This window comes from Neopelma chrysocephalum, unplaced genomic scaffold (assembly GCF_003984885.1).
Source record: "Neopelma chrysocephalum unplaced genomic scaffold, ASM398488v2 Primary Assembly neopelma1_24, whole genome shotgun sequence".
Lineage (NCBI taxonomy): Eukaryota > Metazoa > Chordata > Aves > Passeriformes > Pipridae > Neopelma > Neopelma chrysocephalum.
The window spans coordinates 26013173-26034347 of record NW_020897693.1 but is presented as its reverse complement, the minus strand read 5'-3'; the positions used below and the strand labels follow the sequence as shown (position 1 = coordinate 26034347).

General features: G+C 37.1%; 1 protein-coding gene across 1 annotated transcript in view; it reads right to left on the bottom strand.

The window, feature by feature from the left end:
* MEIS2 (Meis homeobox 2) overlaps window positions 1-21175 on the bottom strand; it is a 124364-nt gene that overhangs the window by 62617 nt on the left and 40572 nt on the right. The gene's annotated exons all lie outside the window — the stretch shown is intronic.

Below are 21175 nucleotides of genomic sequence, written 5' to 3'. Positions count from 1 at the left end.
TCTTAGGAGTCATGACAACCAATTCAATTACTGTTGGGTTTATTGCCAATATACGTGTTGAACCTTTTATGGGGCAAGGAGTGGATTACTTGGTGCTTACCTATGACTAAGGGGAGAAAATCATAGTTCATGGCTTCAAGATTAACTTTCAGATGAAAAAATAAACAGGATTAAACTTATTTCCTACCTCCCTTTCCTTTATAAAGAGCTTTTTGGGGAAACCTTATACACCTACTATGCACATAATATGCTCTATCGTGATAGCTAGGAGAAGCCTTTGGAGATCATTAATTCATGTATAAACCCCAGAGAGCTGACTGAGTAGGGTTTGAACAGGCATTAAATTAAATATGCATATGTTTTAAATGCACATCATTCATTATACAGCAAAATGAACCTTTCAGGGGGTTTTGATGGTGCTTACAGATCACACCACCTAAACACCCCAAATAAAACTGATTTTCTCCTGTACTGACATTACATTTTAACACAGAAATCTCTTGCACCTCTACTTCAATAATTTTTTTCTCATATTTCAAATGCCCTACCTACCATTCTGCAGAAGAAATAATCAGTCATCTCAAATTAGTTTTTTTAAGAAGACTGAATATTTAATTTTCCATTATCTACACTTTTAAAAGCAGGCACTGTTTAATACCATTGATGAATTGACATTTAACAAAGCAACATCACAGCAAAAAGGGTTAAAGAGATCTGTATTAATATAGAAGTCAAGCTTTTAATATTCTGCAAATATTAACAAAGAAAGATGATAATGTTGAGTTAATATGGGTTAAGGATAAAAAGAAAATAAATTTTTCTGATTGCTAAGTGTTGACACTTTTTTGGCTAGGCCTGCAGCCTTTTCTTGAAGGCTGTGTAATTACAGAAGGCTTTTCCCCTCCTTCCCCCTCCTGCTTCTAGCCCACATTAGTAATGACCCCTTCACTGCTTCAAAAACCACTAATAGTCTTCAGCAAAGGCAAGAAAAATGAACAGGATAAATTGGAATCCACAGTCAGTAATTTGCATCATATGAGGCTGCTTTGGCCACTCACACTCATTCCTGGCCATCAATCGTGCGCTGTCAGGTGCTGCACTCTGCCACCATGATAAATATTCCTCCTAACACTCTGATTCGTCCAAACAATGTAATTGTCCTCTATTCTCCTCTCGGTAATGGAGATAATGAATGACTGCACAAACAAGAAGGATTGCTCATCACAGACACAGGGGTGGCTTCAAACTGAAAAGCCCTGAGTACAAATTTTAATTGACTGAAAACACAGGTTGAAAGAAAAGAAATCCTGTCTTTCATTTCCAGGCTTTGAGACAATCATTTCTGAGCATTCCTCTTCTGGGTTGGGGGGTGGGTTCTTTATCCTGAACGTGGGCCCCAAAAATGGGTAAAATGAGACTAGAAAATCCTGCCCTTGGAAAGCAGCCACAGAAACGCTGTCCAGTATGCAATTCATGTAAAACAACTCCTCACTTTAATTGTGTTTGGTCCCAAACCGCAAGGAGCTGGTGTTATGAAAAAAAAACCTCTCCTCCAAATGGAAACAGTTCCATCCAACTACATACTTATTATACTGCAAGGAATAGTATGTTTTAAAAATTTTAGTCAAAATATAACCACGCATAAAGTGAATTTCATTCAACAGCAGAGAGCATGATGGAAATCAGTGAGCCTACTCAGTGTGATAGCCATCCTGGAGCTATTAAGACATTTGAAAATTGGTACACACAAGATCAACAAACACTTAAAAGCCTAGATCTTATCAAAATTCACCTTGCACAGATGGTTTTTATTATTCCTAATTAAGAGTGAGGGACAATAGCACAACAACTCCAGTTTATTTAAATAATGTTCTACATTTTGGGGAAGAGAGAGAGAAAAAAATGGTGTTGTTTTCTGTTGATTTTTTCCCCCCTTCAACCAGTGATTCTACGGCTTTTAAATTTGAAGTGGACTGTTTATCTGAAAGTGTGCTGGCAGACTGCCACCATATTTCTAAGATTAAAGAAAGGATTGAAAACAATCAGCTTTCCGAGGAAGTGAAACCACGACAATATGTTTCTGATTAATTTACAAATATATGTATATATTTGAGGCTAAACTACAGAACCAGAAAATTCCTACTAGTTAGTCTATCACAGGCATTCTTACACTTTATTAGAACAGACATCATATTGAAATAATAAGCATGGGAGGCCTTCATTTCTTCTTTGATCTATATTACTAAATGTCTGACTGGCTCAGATTTAAAATAAACTTTGGTACGCTTGCACTTGAAAACTAGAAAAAGACAACAACAAATAATAATTTGTTGTCAGTTTCCATATTCTTTAACTAAAAGCTATAGTTTAGTCTGTACACTGCTGGATGCCAGGAGATGTTACTCCAGTCACACCTGCAGTGGCTAAACTTTCTGGTAGGAATACAGCCTCTAGTATGGTTACGATGATGATAGATCACTTCATCATCATGGAACTAGCTGAGATGAATTAAAGGTACAGGTCACAGCTTTACCTGCTTTGCAGGTAAATGACACTCTTGCAGGTGAGTGTCATTATAGCCTTAAAAACACAGATATGTGCTGAAGAAGAGTGCCACAGTGCTCCTTTTGCTCTGAACATCTAAGGGTTGTGATTTCATGACCCAAACCCTGCCAAATGCATTGCAAATGTACAGGCAAGATCTTGAGCTGTTTAATGATGGTTTTTCAGTGCTGTCCTGTGTGATTTAAAGGTATTTTTTTCTGTGTAAATGTGGTCAATTTGCTTTGGATAAATTAAAAGATAATAAACAGTTGTCTTTATGTGTCATCTATGCCCAGCATAGTTGGATTTGGTTTTAGACTTGAGAGTTTATATATATATATAGGTAATAATTTTACTTAGACCGAGGTACAGGTTATAGAATTTCATATAAGATTAGTTTATTTTCTTATTTAGAAAGCTAAATTCAGAGGAAGGAACACAGATGGGAGTTTCTAATCAGGAGGTGAAAGAATCTAAATCATTCACCCTTAAAAAGCATAGAGTACAAAATGCAAGATATTGTTTCAAAAGGTAGTATTAAAGAATACACTGACATCCTTTAACTTTTCTTAGCCTACTAAAAGCATTCCTTAATTATCTGTTTAAATGTGAATCACAGTAAAAAATGAGTTAACACTCATAAAAAAGGACAGAGCTTTGAAAATCTTACCACCTCTAAAAATTCCCATTCTACTGAGTATATATCATCACTTTGTCACAAAGGTAACCATGGGTATCTCATGAACTCTTCAGTGCTACTGATGGTCAAATAGCAGTGCCGCAAAACACTTAGTGCTCTATTTACAGGTGATAAGGCCTTGCTTCAGATACAAGACTGAGCTCCAAAATGGGTGCACTTCTGATTCTATGTGATCACTGCAACTCATTTAAGGAGAGAAACCATTTACATTTCAGCAGTTTCAACATTCAACAGCAACAGAAAGTGCTATGAGCACATTCCCCTGATGCATTGGTGGGATTCCATTTAAATCATGGGCTTAGTTACCTAAGATGTCGTGCATCTCATCACATCAAAATCTTCTCAATCTCTTAAATGTGTAATGCCACTTTAAACGGTGAAGGAGAAGGGGGACCTTCACATACAGAAATGCAGAACCAAGATTGCTTTTAGAAAAGGTTGAGGGTATCTCCTGAACCAAACGCTTTTCAAACTTTAATTGAAGCTAGGCTGTTTGATCTAGTTTTCTTAGAATAAATATCCTTCTCTGTTATGTGCATACATGCTGCCAGACACATTGAAATGATTCTGAAGCACTGATGCCTACATTCTGAGCAGAAAGGTTGTTGTTATATCTCTGTTAATTCCCAGAGAAGGCCACCCATATAAAAATGGTGAGCACATAGTAAAGCACCTGAACAGACTGACTGAGCTGGAGAATCAGAGTTGTTGTGGATGATCTAACACCAAACACACCAGCACTTGGTAGTCCTGGGCATTCCCTATCAATAAAAGATAGCCATAATTTACTACTGGATAGCATAAAGCTGATTTGAGCCATATTCTGCTAGTTGAACTAAAGCAAGGAGAAATCAAAAAACAAAGCTACAATAGCTATGGAACACAGGCCTAAACACTGTCTCTCTGATATTCTTGACTCTTACTGGTCTGATGAACAAAGGACTAGGAGAACCCACTTTTCTGTGTTTTGCCACTTTAAAGACATCAGGTAACACATTCAAAGAGACAAGCTGATGTACTAAGGAAGTTCAATATACATGAGAGGGTTGCTGATGACATATGGCTGCTTTTAGACACAACTAAAAAGAAAGATGACCAGATGTGTGGTTTGCAGGATGAAAGCTTGAGAAGCTCATTTACAGGAAAAAAAATATGTTCTAAGGAATGGAAGAAAGATGATTAATAAAATAATAACATGCAGTATTGTGGTAAAAACATTCCCATCATCACAATGGAAACAGAACAAGTGACAGAGAACCATATTCTCCAGTACTGTAAGAAGAAAAACATTTTGTAACCTCTTATACAAATTTTCCCCCTGAAAATTTTTCTTCAAGTAAATTAAAAGGAGGGTGAGCAGCCCATACAGTGATTTTGAAAATAGTGACTATTCCCATATGGACAAGAAGGGCGACAATGAGCATTATCACCAACCAAATACAATTTGGCTCTATTTTCTGGGAAGAACTGGGGTTTCTGGTGAAAACGTTAATGTATTACTCTTGTCCCAATTTCCTGCAAAGCTATCAAGCATTTCAGGGGTTTTGATACATAACAATAAACAGACCCCTTGACTCTGGTCTTTTAATTCAGAATTTTCAGGCAGTGAGTTCCCTGAAAGTAGGATAAATAATGGGATGGCTTGATGTAATGAATGGAGAAAAGAATCTGTATAGAAAATGGAAGAATATCTGACAAGGATCGTAAGAAATTTAATGGTGCACTTTGTAGCTAGCACCTAATTAAAAAAAAAAACAAAACAAATAAAACAACAGAAAAGAAAATGTAGCAATTACTGTTTTATAGGAAAATATTAAGGTTGCAATTCATAAGACTCTAAAGTTAGCTAACTGAAAATATTTCTGTTGCAGTTGTGGGACAGAATGAATTACAGAAGAGACACACACTCAAAGTTAGACTTAAATTTTGCTGATAGATTAAAAATAGGTAAATGGAAAAGATTAAATGATGGAGAAGATTTTCAAAATGTATTTTAGATAACGAGGAAGTACTGGAGAGAGGAACAGTGATGTTGGAAAGATGGCTTTCAAGTCAGTCTCCAGGTATAAAGCACAATGCTTAATAATAAAACCAAACAGTATTACAGCAATTTTCTTCTCCTAGATATTCTATGATATCTTCTAGATATTTAGATATAAAACCCTATTTCCATTGAGTCAGTAAGAGTTTTCCCATTGTCTTCCTTAGAATTTGATTTGAAGCCAAATTTAGGAAACTTAACCTTTCAGTAAACATACTACAGTGTTACTTAAGGCTTCTGAAATAAGAAATCTGTATTACAGACAGATATTGAAGAGTTTTCTGTAATAGTTTACAACTATTGCAAAAAAAGACTGAAAAGACAACATGGAATGCATATTTAGAATAAACAGATATAGCTCAACATGAACTAAAATTAAGGATGCTAGTTGCAGACCATAATCTATAATGAAGCTAAGGCAGAGAGTCTTTCAAACTACTAAACAATCAGTTTGGTAAAGTAGTCTCAGAAGTAATAAAGGAAAAAATAATACTGTAACTGCTGAAGTAAAAGTCATAATGAGAAGGTCCAACAGGGATGAAGAGAATTAAGCTATAAGACAGAAAGACTACTTCTAAATAGTTCTCTCTCTTATCTAGAATGAAGCGTCTCATCAAGTTCTGCTTTGTTAATCTCTTGAGAGAGACCTGGAGCAAATATGAATGATGAGAACACCTTAATAACTGCAAGTTGAGAAAATAATCAGCACTACTAAAAAGAGTGTCCCTTTCATTAATATCAGGAGGCAGAGCTGTGTCTCTTTTAATGGCTTAAGAAAGCAGAACTGTCTGGTGGGCCCCAGATTTTTCTTCTTCAAAATGTTAACCTTTACCTACTGACAGGCTTATCAGAAATCTCTATTTATGCTAAAGATCAGCCCCACCAGTACAATTTGGAGGCAAATATCCATTGCCGATGCTATACAGTCTCTGGTTTTGATGTAAGGTACTCCAAACAAAGGGTTGTAAATATAAGATCCAGGTATATGACAGTTTTCAAATTTTGAATTTATTAATTTCCACAACGTTTTTTCACGCTTCCCTATTCTACTGGCTTTGACTGAGTCAGATGGTCACTTAATACCAGATCTTTTTACTTAGTCTTTCCAATTTGGAGTAGGATTCTTGAGTCTTATAGACATGTTTAGCAATGGAACCACACAGTGTGGTTACAGTTGTCTTTCAGCCATCTCACCGAACGACTATTTTTTCAAGATTGGATAAGCTAAAGAACCTCAGATTCTGTACTCAAAAAGTTCAGGACCACATAAGGATTTTCATAAATCTGGTCCCAAACAATCCCAGTGCCCTGCCTTGCAACATACCCAGGGAATCAGTTCCTACAGGGCTGATTTAATTGAATATGAACCCCTATCTAACCTACAGAGATGGTTCTTTTTTGATTGCCCTAAACCAAATTCTTACAGAAAATAGTTTAGAAATGCATTATGAAAGAATGCAGGGTTCACAAAGACATAAAGATAAAGCCGAGTTTCATTTTTTCTGCACTATAGACAAGATTTACAATTGAGAGGGGAAAAACCCATGTTCACTATGAGTGATAATGGGCGAACAACTAGTATATTCAATCAGTAGCTGGCTTCTGTTAGCTGGGATAGAGAACTGCATAAATCAAGGATTCAAGGAAATGCAGAATAGGGGTAATATAACATGTAAATGAGAACAAAACATGACCATGAAAAGACTAGATACTTTAAATACCCAAGAAGCAAAAATGTTTTCCTAATGATTTCAAAGGAAAGGAAGATTCAAAATTAATCCAATGTAAACATGTGAAACTCCAGAAGTATGAGTGTTAAATACATCTCCATCCTGTAAAAGAATATGTAACATGTTGTGGACTATTCAGTGAAGTATCTGTTACCGAATGTCCACAGCAGTTTTCTGAACTTCAGCAATACTTTGCGAAGCCTAATTTAATGAAGAAGGCAAAAGGGATTTATGATAGCGAGGTCTTTCTTAATTAACTTCCCAGTGTTGTTAAATAATGTTATCACTGGAGCAGAGGAATGGAAATGCCATAGATATTATCTCTTTCAGTTTTATTACAGCACATGATATAATTTCAGATTAAAGACTATAAAGTAGAAAAATGTCTCATAAACAAGTAACAACAAGTGGTGGGTTAAGCTGTGAAGAGTGAGGAGTCTCTTTGCACTTTTATATGTAATTGAGTTAAGCAACAATATTAGATAAAGCTAGAAATACAAAAGATTCATGCACTGTTAGGCATGAAAGGTATGCTAAAGGGCCAACCTACTATCTCACAAAGGTAATAGAAGTTCTTTGAAGACTTCAATGGAAGCTGGATTTTTAAATTTATTAGCCTTTACTGGTTAATATAGAAAGCCATTTTTTTCTCGAGATGCAGATGCTGTTATGGAAATGGTCAAAAATGGTGTAGAAAGTTGTAGTCAATGTTTTATGAATCATCTTGATATAGTACATGAGTGAAAGTATCAACAAGCACAAAAACACGTATTACCTCCCTCACCACCACCCTTCTAGATCAAAGTTCAATGAGCTTTGTTAAGAGTCTCTAATTTAATCCACGATCATTCAGGTTCTACTGTTTTGTAGATCTTGGGCTCATCTTTTGCTTCTGCTTTAATTCAGAGCTACTGTACACCCACCAGGCTAAATAAAATCACCAAAGTTCACTAGTACATCTTTTTTTTTTTTTTTACTTTACTACAAAGGTGGAATAGGCAGTGCCAATCACATCAGAAATGTGATGCCAAATACTCTGAAGCCTATAGAACACAGGCACAGGCCAAGTTACAAGTATGGAGATTAAAATCTACTCTACAATTGATGTGAATTAGGTACTGATACTACAAAAATTGCAATACATCTATCATAAAAGAAAAGGTAAGCTCCCCAAAACTGATGTCTTCACCACCAAAGTTTATAAACCAAGAGAATTATACAAGTGACTTGGAAAAATAATACTATGATTTAAGCTGTGTTGTGTTACAAATGGAAAGTTAGATTTGTTAAATGTATTTTGTGCCATATCCTGGCATTGATGCTTGCACTGTGCTATTAAGCAGCACCTTATTCCATCTGAGAACACTCTGAGTTTCACTGGGTTACATACAGAATAAAACACTAATCAGTACAAGAAAGGTCTGGCTCTGAGTTTGGCTCATAGACAGAGGACCAGAGAGAGAACTTTGTTTTGGTTAGTCTCTGAGTAGGAGACTTTGAATTTCCTTTTTACCTTACATCTGCTGAGCTAGTTTATTACAAAAGAAATGGGAACTATGGCAATACATAGCTCCAAGTGTCCCCCATTCATACCATAAATATGTGAGGCCACGGCTCTGGGCAAGCTTTTCAACACATTCAGTAGCAGGATTTGATAGAATGCAACAGCTAACTCTCATTGCACCTCTTAATTTGCTTGCTGGAACTTGGCAATTTACCTTTCAAGAGCCACAGACCAAGTGGATATCTGTTTGGCATGCACAAAAGTTCTTTTCAGGGATCTAGTGAAAGGGTAAGGTATGGTCTGGAGCTTAATGAATTTATAAGCTAGTGACATATCTTGCCAGAAAATTTGCATGACCTACTATAAGGAAATAAAGCTAGTTATCACAAAATAAGGGATTATATTTTAATTTTTAATATACATTTTTAATTTGTATTTAGCTTATGTTTATACATATATATATATATGTGTTAAATTTGCAAAGCAAAGGCAATGGCTGCAACAACTTTTTTAGTACAAAGACATCACAATAATAGTGAAACCCTGAACCATTCATAGTTAAGGCCAGGTTTACTGAAGAGTTCATTCAAGTTTTGGCAAACATTGTAAGACTTTTGGTTGTAGTGCTGCAACTGGTGCTTTCAGGTGGCAACTAGGTGAAACTCCTGTGGTTCAGGCTAAATCTCACGTGAAGTCTGAACTCAAAGATGAACTCTAAGCCACGGATTTACATAGATTTACAAACATTTCCAAAATTCTGCAAAGGGAATCTGCAGCTCAGGTCTTCAAAGGATATGCACTTTCCAAAGCATATGTAGATTTTGTTTGCTATTGTCCCAGTGAGGCCAGAAGAGAAGACTATGTGCTCTCTTCTTCCTGGAAAGTCCTCTTTTCTGCCTCTGGGTAGAACTGCTGACACAAGTTGGCAATTTCTACACTGTCAGCTTGCATACAAGGTTTTGAACTTCCTGACAGAAGCAAGACCTGGAACCTTGTCTCTTTGAGGAAGCAAGAGTTTTTACAGGTAATAGGAAGTAAATAAAGAATGTTAGTAGCTAGCATAGAGCCAGTGGTCACTGTTACGAGGTTTAGAGCAGAAGTCAAGAGATTTTATGGTTTGGGGAGGGGGAGGCGAAGGGCTTTGAATTGAAATGGCCCTTTTACACATGGGTTTTTAGAATATGGGTCTAAAAAGAATAAAGCATCTGAGAAAGCATTATGTTTATTAGTGCTTGTGCCTCTTTTTTAATTATGATTACATTTAAATTTAATCAGCTTCTGAAGAGCAGCTCAGGTATGTGAGGTGACAGGGCAAACACATGGAAGAGGAAGTAGCTTTGCAAGGTGTTTTTGAGCTCAGGAGAAATAGGGATGTTCATGCAGTGAGACACAGGCTTTATTTTGGAAAAGGATTTAGCTCAGTGTCAGGAAGACAATCTGGAACAGAAAAGTGAACCTGCGGGAGGTTACAGTAAAGGGTGGTTGAGGAGCAGGGAAGGGTTTTAGAGCAGGAAGTGTGGGTACCGGGAAAACCCATGGCCAGAGGGACTGAGAGGCTGGTTTTCAGAGGGCTGGGGTGAGAATGCCAGGGAAGGCAGTGTTATCAAATCGTATTAGGGTTTGACTAACACCTGGGCATCTCTGATTTGTTTCAGAATTCTTCTGTAGAGTTTGAATTAATTTATACATAGGCCTCAGACTTTAGAAAGTATTAAAAGCAGTTTATAATCTCAGTTATTTGGCTTTTGCACTTTTTTCCCATTTCTCTTTGTATTTGCACAGCTTGACAGGAGACTTAGGTGCAATAATATATTCTACACATTGATGTTCTGCCTACCACTACCACTGAGCACAATATGCTGGTTTCCTCAGGCTTAAAACAGAAAAAGCATGAAAACACACACATACACACACAACTCAGCACATACATGCTTAGGAAACAGTAGATAGCAACATCTGCCATAGATCTGTAACATTTAAAAAGTATTTAATAGGAAAATATTAAAAGAATGTACAGTGTTTACACATTAGAAAGTCTTGATTCAAAGTATTTTTTTTTCAGAAGTGTATACTGTTTTACTATATGGTAGGTGCCATGAGATGTCATTAATCTGAAAAGAAGCAAGAAGTATTTGATACCACCATAGAAATATTTAGGGGCCTAAAGATGAAGGCATGTATGAAGAAACAGAATAGGAGGTAGGTAGCTAATTCATCTGATTTCAGAGGGAATGAGGCATGCAATGTATTTAGTTACTTTTGACAATTTGACAAGTTCTCATCTGCATTTTTAGTCACCTAAATATATTTAAGCTCTGGTCTTAATGTAGCCTGTTGACCCCTCCATGAAGATTGGATGCCCTCTCCTGAGGCCACCATCTTGCTGAACATCCAGTGCTCAACTATCCACTATCACTAAGTAAGAATAAAATATATCAGTGTTTAGGGAGCTTGTGGAGCCCCCATAAACACTTAGGAGATTAGGCAATTTAAAATGAATGCCAAACAATTAACTTGATCTTTTACTGCCCATTTCTTCTGGGTAGCTTTTGAATAAAATCTCCTTACAATCAATAAAATATATTTATAACGAAGTACCACACTCCTACCAACAATCTGTGAGCTGGTACATACACTTCACGGCTTATAAACTGGCACACTGTAATAGCTGCACAGTTTTTAGCAGCTGTCTCTCACACCATGTGTCCTGCCCAAGTGGAGACTGAGATTCAGACGTGGTGTTCAAACACTGGGATTATCCTATAACTTTCAGAATACACAACAACCATATGATAATTAATTCCCTAAAACTAAGCAGGAAGAAACAGCTGAAGAGGAGAAGGTTTTTTTCACTGCAAAGAAGATAAAATACCCAGGGGGCTTTGCGAAATTGTGGAGGTGGGTATTGGATAAGAACTTTAATAGTAAACAGACAAATTGATATTCTGTTCCTACCCACATTTCAGTTTTGGAAATGGATGTGTGACTCTATAGCAAAGAGCAGATGAACATGCTCATGCGTCCTTATACATGATTCTAAATATACTTATAAATGTCCAGAAATCTGAATTCTACACTGATTTTAAAGAATTAATCCTCTTCTTTCTTTTTAGCTAAATAAGGTTAAAATATCCTCTCCTGCAAACTTCACAAAGATCTCTTAGTGCTTGGCCTTCTACCTCAATCTATTCCACATAGGAATAGTAGCATGCTTTTAAAATTATTGTTTTCAGCCTTGAAAAGCCTATTCTTTCCATCTTTGTGAACAACTTGCCTCTACTGGCTCTGCAAGTAAGTTGACAGGACACTCGTCCCAAATGCAATCACTGAAAGCTATCACAGTCCCTGCTACATGGTAAGAAGAGGCTACAAAGTCAAATATGGACACCTACATTTTAGAGCTGCATGTTTTCAGCCTTGTGTCCTAAATGAAGGGGGAAAAGTAAGATTTTGGCCTTTACTCATAAGCAATACTAAGATGGTGCAATTTGCATCTCTTTTATGCAGGAACAAAAGTTTTGAGTAATCTTAATCTATATGCTGTTTTCTTGGCTTTCTAGCCACAGTGGAGTTGGCTCATCTATTTATTGGAAGTAAGAACTGACTCTCAGTAAATTGATTTGCATAACATACCTGCTTTTTACAAACAATGATTTTCTCAACAAAATGTTACCAAGTTGACTTATTTTTTCTATTAATTAAAAAAACAAACAGCCAAACTTGATTCCTGCTCTTATTCCACTTTTTGATAGTACATGGTGGCAAAGTTGGCGGATCTTCTTTACAAGTTTTAAAATTTTCATATTCTGTTGGAATTCAAAAGAAAAAAAAAGTTGCAAAGTGCTCTGTATCATTACAGAAGACTTGTGCCATTTTCATCTTTGGTTTGAACAACACGCCAGTAAATTAAGATGAAGAATTAACATAACTTAATATCTTTGTATATTTAGAATACTTTCCAGACAGAGATCTCAAATTGCTTTATGAATGTTAAGGAATACAAGCAATGAAAACCTTACTACATCACTCCCTGGAAAAAGAAAGCAAGAAAGGAAAAAAGAAGCTGATTTTGGGTGGACAAAGGGAGGCCTAGAGATACCTAATATCTGACCCAATGTCATATGAGAGGAAACATTCATAGCTGATGACAGAACCCAGGGATGAGCTCACAGAATATAGCAGTAGGTTTCTGCATCAAGAAAAGACGTTTCAATCAGCATCCGATTTTTAAGAGCACAGGGAGGGTAGTAAAAATCCTCTAGTTTTATAAGAAAGGCACTTAAGATCTATGACTGATGAATGAATGATGATATTTTTCCCACTGCAAAAGGCAGTACTTGCATTTCTGTTGAGAATAATTAAGCACACAGAAAGAATTAGGACACTTTGGAAGGACTGACATTATGGATGATTTTCAAAGAAGTTTTAGGTTTAGGGGTGCTAATCCCATCAAAACAAAATAAGAAATGGGTGTTAAACTCCCTGAGGCCTCATCGAAATTCTCAGCTCATATTACTGCAACTGATTGCATATGAGAACAAATTAGAGTTAAAATGGAATTTAATTCTATCATGTTCATATGTTCATTTTTTTCCTGCTGTCATTCATTCATCATTTTATTTTAAAAACACCTTTCATTCGGCGATTTACAGTAATAAAACAACCACAGAGAAAACTCTCTTCCTTCCATACCCTCCCAAAATCCTGAAATTTTAAAAAGCAACAATAAACAATGGACTATAGTGTCAACTGCCTTGAATTGACAGCATTTCTCTGCCAATTTAAACTAGCTAAGTACGTGGCCTCCTGCCTTTTTGTGTTTTCCAGGGTTTTTCTCAGCAGCACCTGCATAGTAAATAAAGGTAAAAGTGCAACAAAATAGATGCAGACATATCAGCGAATAAAGATCTTTGCTTCTTATATACATTAGTGAACTTTTCTCCTGACAAACAGGCTATCACCGTATAATGGGCTTTTCCTGAAGTTTACTGCGGCACTGTTTATAATAACATTGCATCCAGCCTGCCTTGTTGGTACTTTTGCATTGCAGGGTAACAGTTCTGAGGTGGCAGCAAACAGCTTCCGTGCTTGTGTCAGGAGAAATAAAACTGTTATTATTTCATACACTTCAGAGGCCACACTCGAACTCAGCAGCTCTGCAGAGCTGTTGTGAACAGAAAGCTCTGCTGCAGAACACCGGGCTGCCCCCTCAACAATAAACCGTCTTCTCTTCCCTCCGTGTTTGGCTTCCTGCCAGTTGCCCATTTGCTTTACACCATCAATTTATATTCACTGAGATGGTGTAAGGTTCTAGAACAGCACTGATTATCAAATCTGCCTGCCAAACATATGAGCAGCAAAAGCTGGTCTTCCAGAGTCCTACATGTATCATCTAAGGGCCCAATCCTGTGAGCTCGCCCGACAGGGAGCAGTGCTTGGATCAGCCAAAGTCAACGGAGCCCTGAATTCACAGCACCAAATGGCACTGCTAGGAAAAAGTGCTCATGGGCTGAAGCCCATGGCTCATCTTTCCTGTGCAGAGCTTTAAAGGAATGCTTTTCATAACCCCACCATGGCATAAGCCCTGCTGGAGTCATCAGAGAGAGCTCGTAGCTTTTGTCACATATTTTGATTACTATTTCATCCAGCAGCAATTTGCCAGATGATACTAACTCCTCTTGTATATGTGAAGCAGTTTTTAAAAAGGCTTTAGAATAGCCATGCAGCCACTCATTCCTTGCTAATCCCCAAAACTGAAAAGCCGAAAAGCCCTTGACTTCTTACCCCCTCCCTCATTCAAAACAGTCCAACGTCAGAGTTAAAGAAAAGTTAAAAATTGTGATGCTTTAAGAAAAGGACTTTAAAATGAATACTGACTGATCTTTATTTGCCTTTAATGTCTAAGGAGTATGCACTTTTGGCTTCCAAACTTTCTATTTAGTCATGAGGTCTAGGAACTTCCTTCTTTAAAAGCAAGCTTATATTCTTAGAGGAAAGAAAAAACTATATTTACAGCTGGGATGGTTCTTTAGAAAGATACCAAATGTCATGAGAGCAGCATTCAGGAGGACTGAAAACACTGCATTAACAATGGATTTTAGCAAATTAATTAGCCTTGCCCATTTTAATTTTTCTTTCACGATGCTTTAAGCTTGTGAGAATCAGCCACAATGGGTTTTGTTCATAAGTTACTTTGCATCTAAAAAGAATTAGAATATTTCATGCTTGCTTTTTCGTGTGGTCATATATTGGTAATCCTAATTTGAACCCTTTCGCTTCATGTGCAATTAGTTCTCACTGAAGCCAATAGACATCTTCCAAATGTAAGTAAAGTGGGATGGAGTTTTAATGAGTGGGAAGTAAATGTAACAATGAAATAGCTAATGAAGAGGTTTTGCAGAAACAATACAGCTTTCTGGATTTGAATCAAACCAGTAGATATAAATACATCTACCTACTCATTACTTAAGAGCTATAATATTGGGCTTAATGCATTCAAAAGTAAGCATGCATTTCCAAATGTTTCCTAGCTATATTCATCACATCTCAATCCTAAAATGAACTCTGTACAAGAAGACTTATGCACACCCATAGTGTTATCTGCAAGATTACAGCCTTTATTGCTGACTATTTGTAAATAAGGATAAAAGTCAGCGTAGGCATCTCTTCAAATGCAGCTTTAAAATACCATATGTCCTTATGGTTGTGTTATGTGATGAAACCTGACAGATCAAAGGACCAGATTTCCCACTCTACATTGATTATTTACTATCATTCATTTTCATGCATTTTAATATGTAGTATCTACATTTAGGTTCTTGAGAGCCAGAGAGAATTCAAGCTGCAATACTTGGATCCAGACCCTGAACTTCACATAGCTTGGGGATCTGGCATTTTGGTTCAGCTTTTCCTTTATGTAAACAACAATGCATGTCAGATGAAGTCCGTGCTGTCCTCAAACGTGCTCAAGCTGCCTTAGCCCTTTCCTCCTCTGCAATCTATTCACCTTTTCCCCTCAAAAAAAGGAAAAATAAGTCAGTCCATGGCTGGAAATTCGTAACAGATTTTGACTGCAGGTGTCAATCCTTCAAATCACTGTGTAAGTCAGTGGCAGGCCATGTTGTCTTTCTAAACATAAACTAACAAAGTGACCTGACAGAGACAGCAACAGGGCTTTTGACACTTCTTTTATTGCCCAGTCATAAATTCATAAAGGGATGTATACTATCACCAGTTGGTAAGTTTGCTAGATAAACATCAACACCAATTTAATGACTTGTGTACATGTTATAAACCAGAGAATCTTTATACAAAGAAATCAGATAAATCAAACATGAACTGAGGGTTAGAGGAAAGCAATTAAAGCTTTAAGGTAAGGTTGCTGAGGGAAGGCCCTGTATCACATTATAGTGTATAATAGAAAATGTGTTAACATGGAGTACAGTATGTGAAATTAAATTAATTAGTAATATAAAACACTTCTAAAGCAGCATGTCCATTGACAGATAAATAGATTGAACATAAGAGATAAATAACCCATTCAGAGATCTCAGCTCTTTTTTTTATCAAAGGAAAGAAATGAAAAAAAGAAATCAAACTTCCTAAAAGACAGAGGTGATAAAAGCATAGCTAAAATAGACATTTTAAAGCCAACTTGTTTGCCCCAGGCTAGTGATTGAAAAGAAAAAGCATAGTCGGACCATAAAAAACCTGTTGGACCATATTTCATTTGCTATAGTATATTTAAATGTTTCACTGCACACCAATTTAAATCTAGTTCCTTATAGGCTGGTATAAAATACTTCAAGCTGTACTACTTTCTGAGCAACTGTAAAGAACCTTTCTTTGAGACAGACTTCTTACAGATACCTCACATAGTCTTTCTTAAGGTTAGAAATATACTTAAGGCTATCTGGGCAAATTTTTTTTCTGCTCCTTTCCTCCTTAACAAAACAAACGCACAATCTTCTGCTAGAATTAAGAATTAGCACAATACAAATTAGAACAGGAAGAGCTCCTGGAGCCCACATACAAAAGCTTAACACGTTCTCTAAACTCTGGACAAGACCTTTGTACAATGTATAGCTTTCCATGTAAAGGCCAGTCTGGGGGCCCCTACTTGTACTTTCTGGCATGCAACTGGCACAATTCAAGGACCCATTCAATTAATTGTATATAAAATCCATACAAGCCTGTTACTCTTCACTGATTGCTTTCTCTTCTAAGCTTCTACCATTTTCCCAAAAAACTTTTTCAGTTCCACCTCTGATGGTTACATACTGCTGACAGAAGGTGGTTGAGCACTTCCCTCATTCCAATTTGCTAGATGAAAGAATCTGATAGCACAGAACCTGGGACAATACTACTTCCCAAAGGTTATATTACAGTCCCTTCCCAGCTGAACATCTCTCATTTCTGAGGTCAATGGCTTTGCAAGTTTTCTGGGATCCCCATGGACACACCAAGCATTTGCAAATTTCAGGCACACCTTTGGTGGTCCAGACTGTAATTCAAGGATCTCAGGTTCATGTCTATGGCATCCAATATGCTGAAGTGTCATATGCTCCCCGCAACCTGAATTAAGTGAGCAATGCAGAAGTTATTGTGGAAATTCTCAGTTATGTTGATTCCTATTCCAGTCTGGTACTTGCTACCCAGAGGAAAGTAAGTTTTGTTTTGGTGAAAGTAGGCTTCATCTCCACAGTGATAGGAGCCTACATGTTAGCCATCATAATACAAAATGCTTTTAAATCCTCCCTAAGGGAAATGTATTATCCACCATTTCTGTAAAAAGGGGGTGGGGGATGGAACATAAAGGTAAGTATTCTAGCTATATGTCAAAAAGTGCTGTTTCTCCAGAAGACTCAAAAGTGTGCATCATTTCTTTAATAATGATGGTTAGAATTTGTGTTAGATTTGTCTGGATGCAATAGAAAAAGTGATAGCCTGTAGATCTTTTGTAAAGGTGGATGCAAAGTCAATATTCACCTGATGAAAGTTCTGACACTACAGAGGGGCACTCAGTCAGTATACTACAAAAAACCAAAAGTTAGTAACACATGCAAGGGTGACAAGGGAGGGGATGGGACATACTTTGAATGAGTAAACCGTGCTAACTCTACAATGGAAAGTTTACAAGCATTTTGAGCAAGTTAGGTACAGAAATGAAAGCTGCTCTGAGGCAACTTTATTTTCCTTACTGGGTGATTTGCTATCACTATGTAACTGCCAAAGCCTCACTACCTTTGGCAACATCACAGAAGTAACCTTCCCATGCAGGCGAATCACTCACTAGTAATATCTGCACTGAATTATCCTGTGTAAGCATTTCAATATGAGGAGTGCATTTAAAGGCAAATTATGGCCTCATGAGCAGCGCTGCAAATCGACGGCAACTTACTACCAGTCCTTCTCTTCCTATTTTCTGGAAAAGGGCTCCTAAAGTTTGTCCTTTTGTTTATTACTGGCAGAACAGGTATTCCTCTTGTAAGACCGTATTTCTGTTTGCTAAACTTCACTTTCCAAATTGATATTTAGTCTGCAGAATGTTTGCCCAAGCCTCAATTATTTTGGAAAGTTTTAGCAAAAATGATTCAGCCATTTCTGAAAATGAAATTAAAGAAAAATACTGGTATGTTTTTTCTTGCTATATTTAATTGAGGAGAGTGTGCTTTGGAACAGAAGCACAACATTTGGAGAAAGGATGGCCCTGCTCTTGGGGATGTACCTTTTGCCATCTCTTTGAAAATCCACCCACATTTGGCCAAGATATAAACCTTTGAAAATTTTCAATTAGCACTAGTTCAGTAAAGACATTTAAGAGTTTGTCAGCTAAATTCTTCAAAGACTCCATCTGTACTGAACATGCTCCAGCCTGTACATGCTGGCATCTGCAGCACCCCCCACAGAAAAAAAGGAGCATGGACTGCTCCAGCTCTGAGCAGGACGTCCTCTGAAATAGTCCTTCTCCATTGCTGTGGACCATTCTAGACCAGAGACTGTGCACAGGGTGCTGTTACTTGTATCCTCCACATCCCGCATCTATGTGGCAAGAGGGACCACAGGGAAGTAATGTAAAGCCTTGTGGCATTTTTCTTTTAATGTTTGCCATCGATGTTTGCCATTACAAAAAGCTTTCAAAAGAGTGCATCAGTGGGAGGCTCCTCTTTTGCAGCAAAATGGCAGCTAAGTTAGGTCCCAGCTCTTCATCCAGCCTTCATTACCCACCTCACTGACCCTGGTGTTTCTTCTTCCTTCATCATTTCTCTCATTCTACTCCAGTCCCAGGGTCCATGTCCCAGCAGCTGCCTCCTTCCACTCTGTTCCTACCAGCCCAATTAATTCACAGTCACCTTCTCCCAGTGCTCCAGCTCCATTCCTTTGCAATTCCTGGAGTCTCCTTTATTCTCAGCATATTGTCAGCCTCCTAACTTAGACAGTCCTCCTTCACCTCCTCCTTTGCTTCATGGTATCTCTGTCAGCATGACACAAACTATATCCTTCTCTCCCTTGGACAGCTTTGGTCCCCTTTACATTTAGCTCTGGCATCTTCCTCCATCAAAGTCCTGGGTATCAGAAGGAATAGTAGGTATGGGATAATAGTTCATGGCTTCAGTACCTGGTTATGACTCTCATCTCAGGTACTTTGAAACAGCCTCGCAATAGTATGCATGGTCACTGCACGTCGTGAGAGCAGTCTCACCAGCACAAGACGGCGTGGGATTCATGATTCTGGTTATTTAAGACTAAATTTCTAGACATTGAGCTATCAAAACCCAGGAAGACTTCAGTAAGCATCTGTGAACTGTAATTTTTGCTAAGACTTACATTGTGGACAAATTTTTACATTTTTATAAGGGAAACAAAAGCCCACTCATAACATTCACCTGTCAAATTTCAAATCCCCCTCTCACAAATAGAATCACTAAAGAAAAGTCTCCAGAATTATTTAACACTGTTAAATAATGTGATGTGCACCATGCCTTTTTTTTTTTCCCTGATGTATTTTGCCTTAAATTTTTCTTGAAATCTTAGCTATCTTTTAGAGGTCCTGAATAGGACATTGAGGATGAACCCATGATGCTACTCTGAAGTTATGGGTACACCCTGTATCTCAGGATCAGAAACTAAATGTTTTAAATCCTAAGATTGGCAGTGTCTATACATCTGGCCTTTTCTTTCAAGAAAAATACTTTAAAACAGAGCTCATTAAATAGGTAATGTAAATGTGCAATGTGTCAGATACTTGTAGGAATTTCAGTTGGATCAAATATTTCCTTTTGCAATACCTCTAAGCTGTCTGAAAAGTTTAGCTTGTTCATCTCATATAACATAATTTTTGTGAACTGATACAGTTTTCTCTGTTTACTTTCCCTGCTTTTCCATCAGCTCTACTGGGTAGAGCAAATGGAAATTAAAGTAAGTAGTCAAAACAATTAAACTTGATGTTGGATAATTTTCTGTCAGTGAGAAGAATACTGTTACTTTAAAAGTCTAACACAACACTTTGGGTCATAGATATCGTACCCATTGCACTGCATTTTATATATCACTAAGCAGCATTAATTGAAGCCCCATTCCTTCATTCTGTCCATGGGAGGACTATACACAAACTGAGTTTTTCTACTGAGAGAAAGAGAAAATGAAGACCAATAGAACAATACAAATGTATTTTGCAAAATTACCATATTTCCTCATGTCAACATGGAGAGCTTGAAAGCTGAGCTTTGTATATCTACCAACTCCACAAGCCTGCAAAGTTTTTGGTCTCTCTGTCTTTTACCTGTATGAACCAACAAAGGCTTGAAGATTACCATGCTCTGACATGGCCTAACTAATCTGAAAATGTCCAGGAAAAAGGTTTAATTTTTTTTAATTTTGGTGGATTTTGTTGGAATGGTTGAACATATGAGTAAAGTCACATCACATTTGATCTTCCATTTTCTGGGTTCTGGGTTAAGCTTATAACTGGATTCCAGGAAAGCACTTTTGACTTCCTTCCTGGAAGTCTGGGTGGCATCTGGTCATAGGAAATTAGACTAGGAATAAAAGGTTTGACAGAACTGAAGTGTTTGCTGCTGGATGAACTCATGAGTTGCAAGTAGGACAGGGTAATGCAGCAAAATGTTCTCAAATTTCAGACCTAGTGGGCTATGCAAAACAGAAAAGTGGATGTTTAGATTTTATTTCTGCTCTGAACACTATGCTTTTCATACACCTATATTTTGAGGAATTTCAGGAAAATGAAAGAAACAAACCAAGAAAATAAGATCCTTAACTGAGAGATTAAGATTTTAAAAACAAACAAAGAAAGAAACAAACAAAACAGCAAGAGGATCTCTCAAATTTAGTAAAAAAGCAAAAACTAAGGAAGAAAAATCAACAAATGGAAACAAAACAAATGGAAAAACAGTTTTATCACACATTTTGTTTTCCAATAAAGCTTTTGCAAAATTTTTTATACAGTCTTCATAATTAAAAGTACCAAATCAGTATCATATTCTGGTAAAACACTGAATTAGCTTTTTAGGCATGAAATTCCCTCAAAATTGTCTGTCTATATGTTTTTAAAACAGGAAGCCGCCTTTACTGAAATATATGGTGTTTTGCTTGGGAACATAATCTTTTTGACACTTGAAAGATAAAAACTGTCTGCT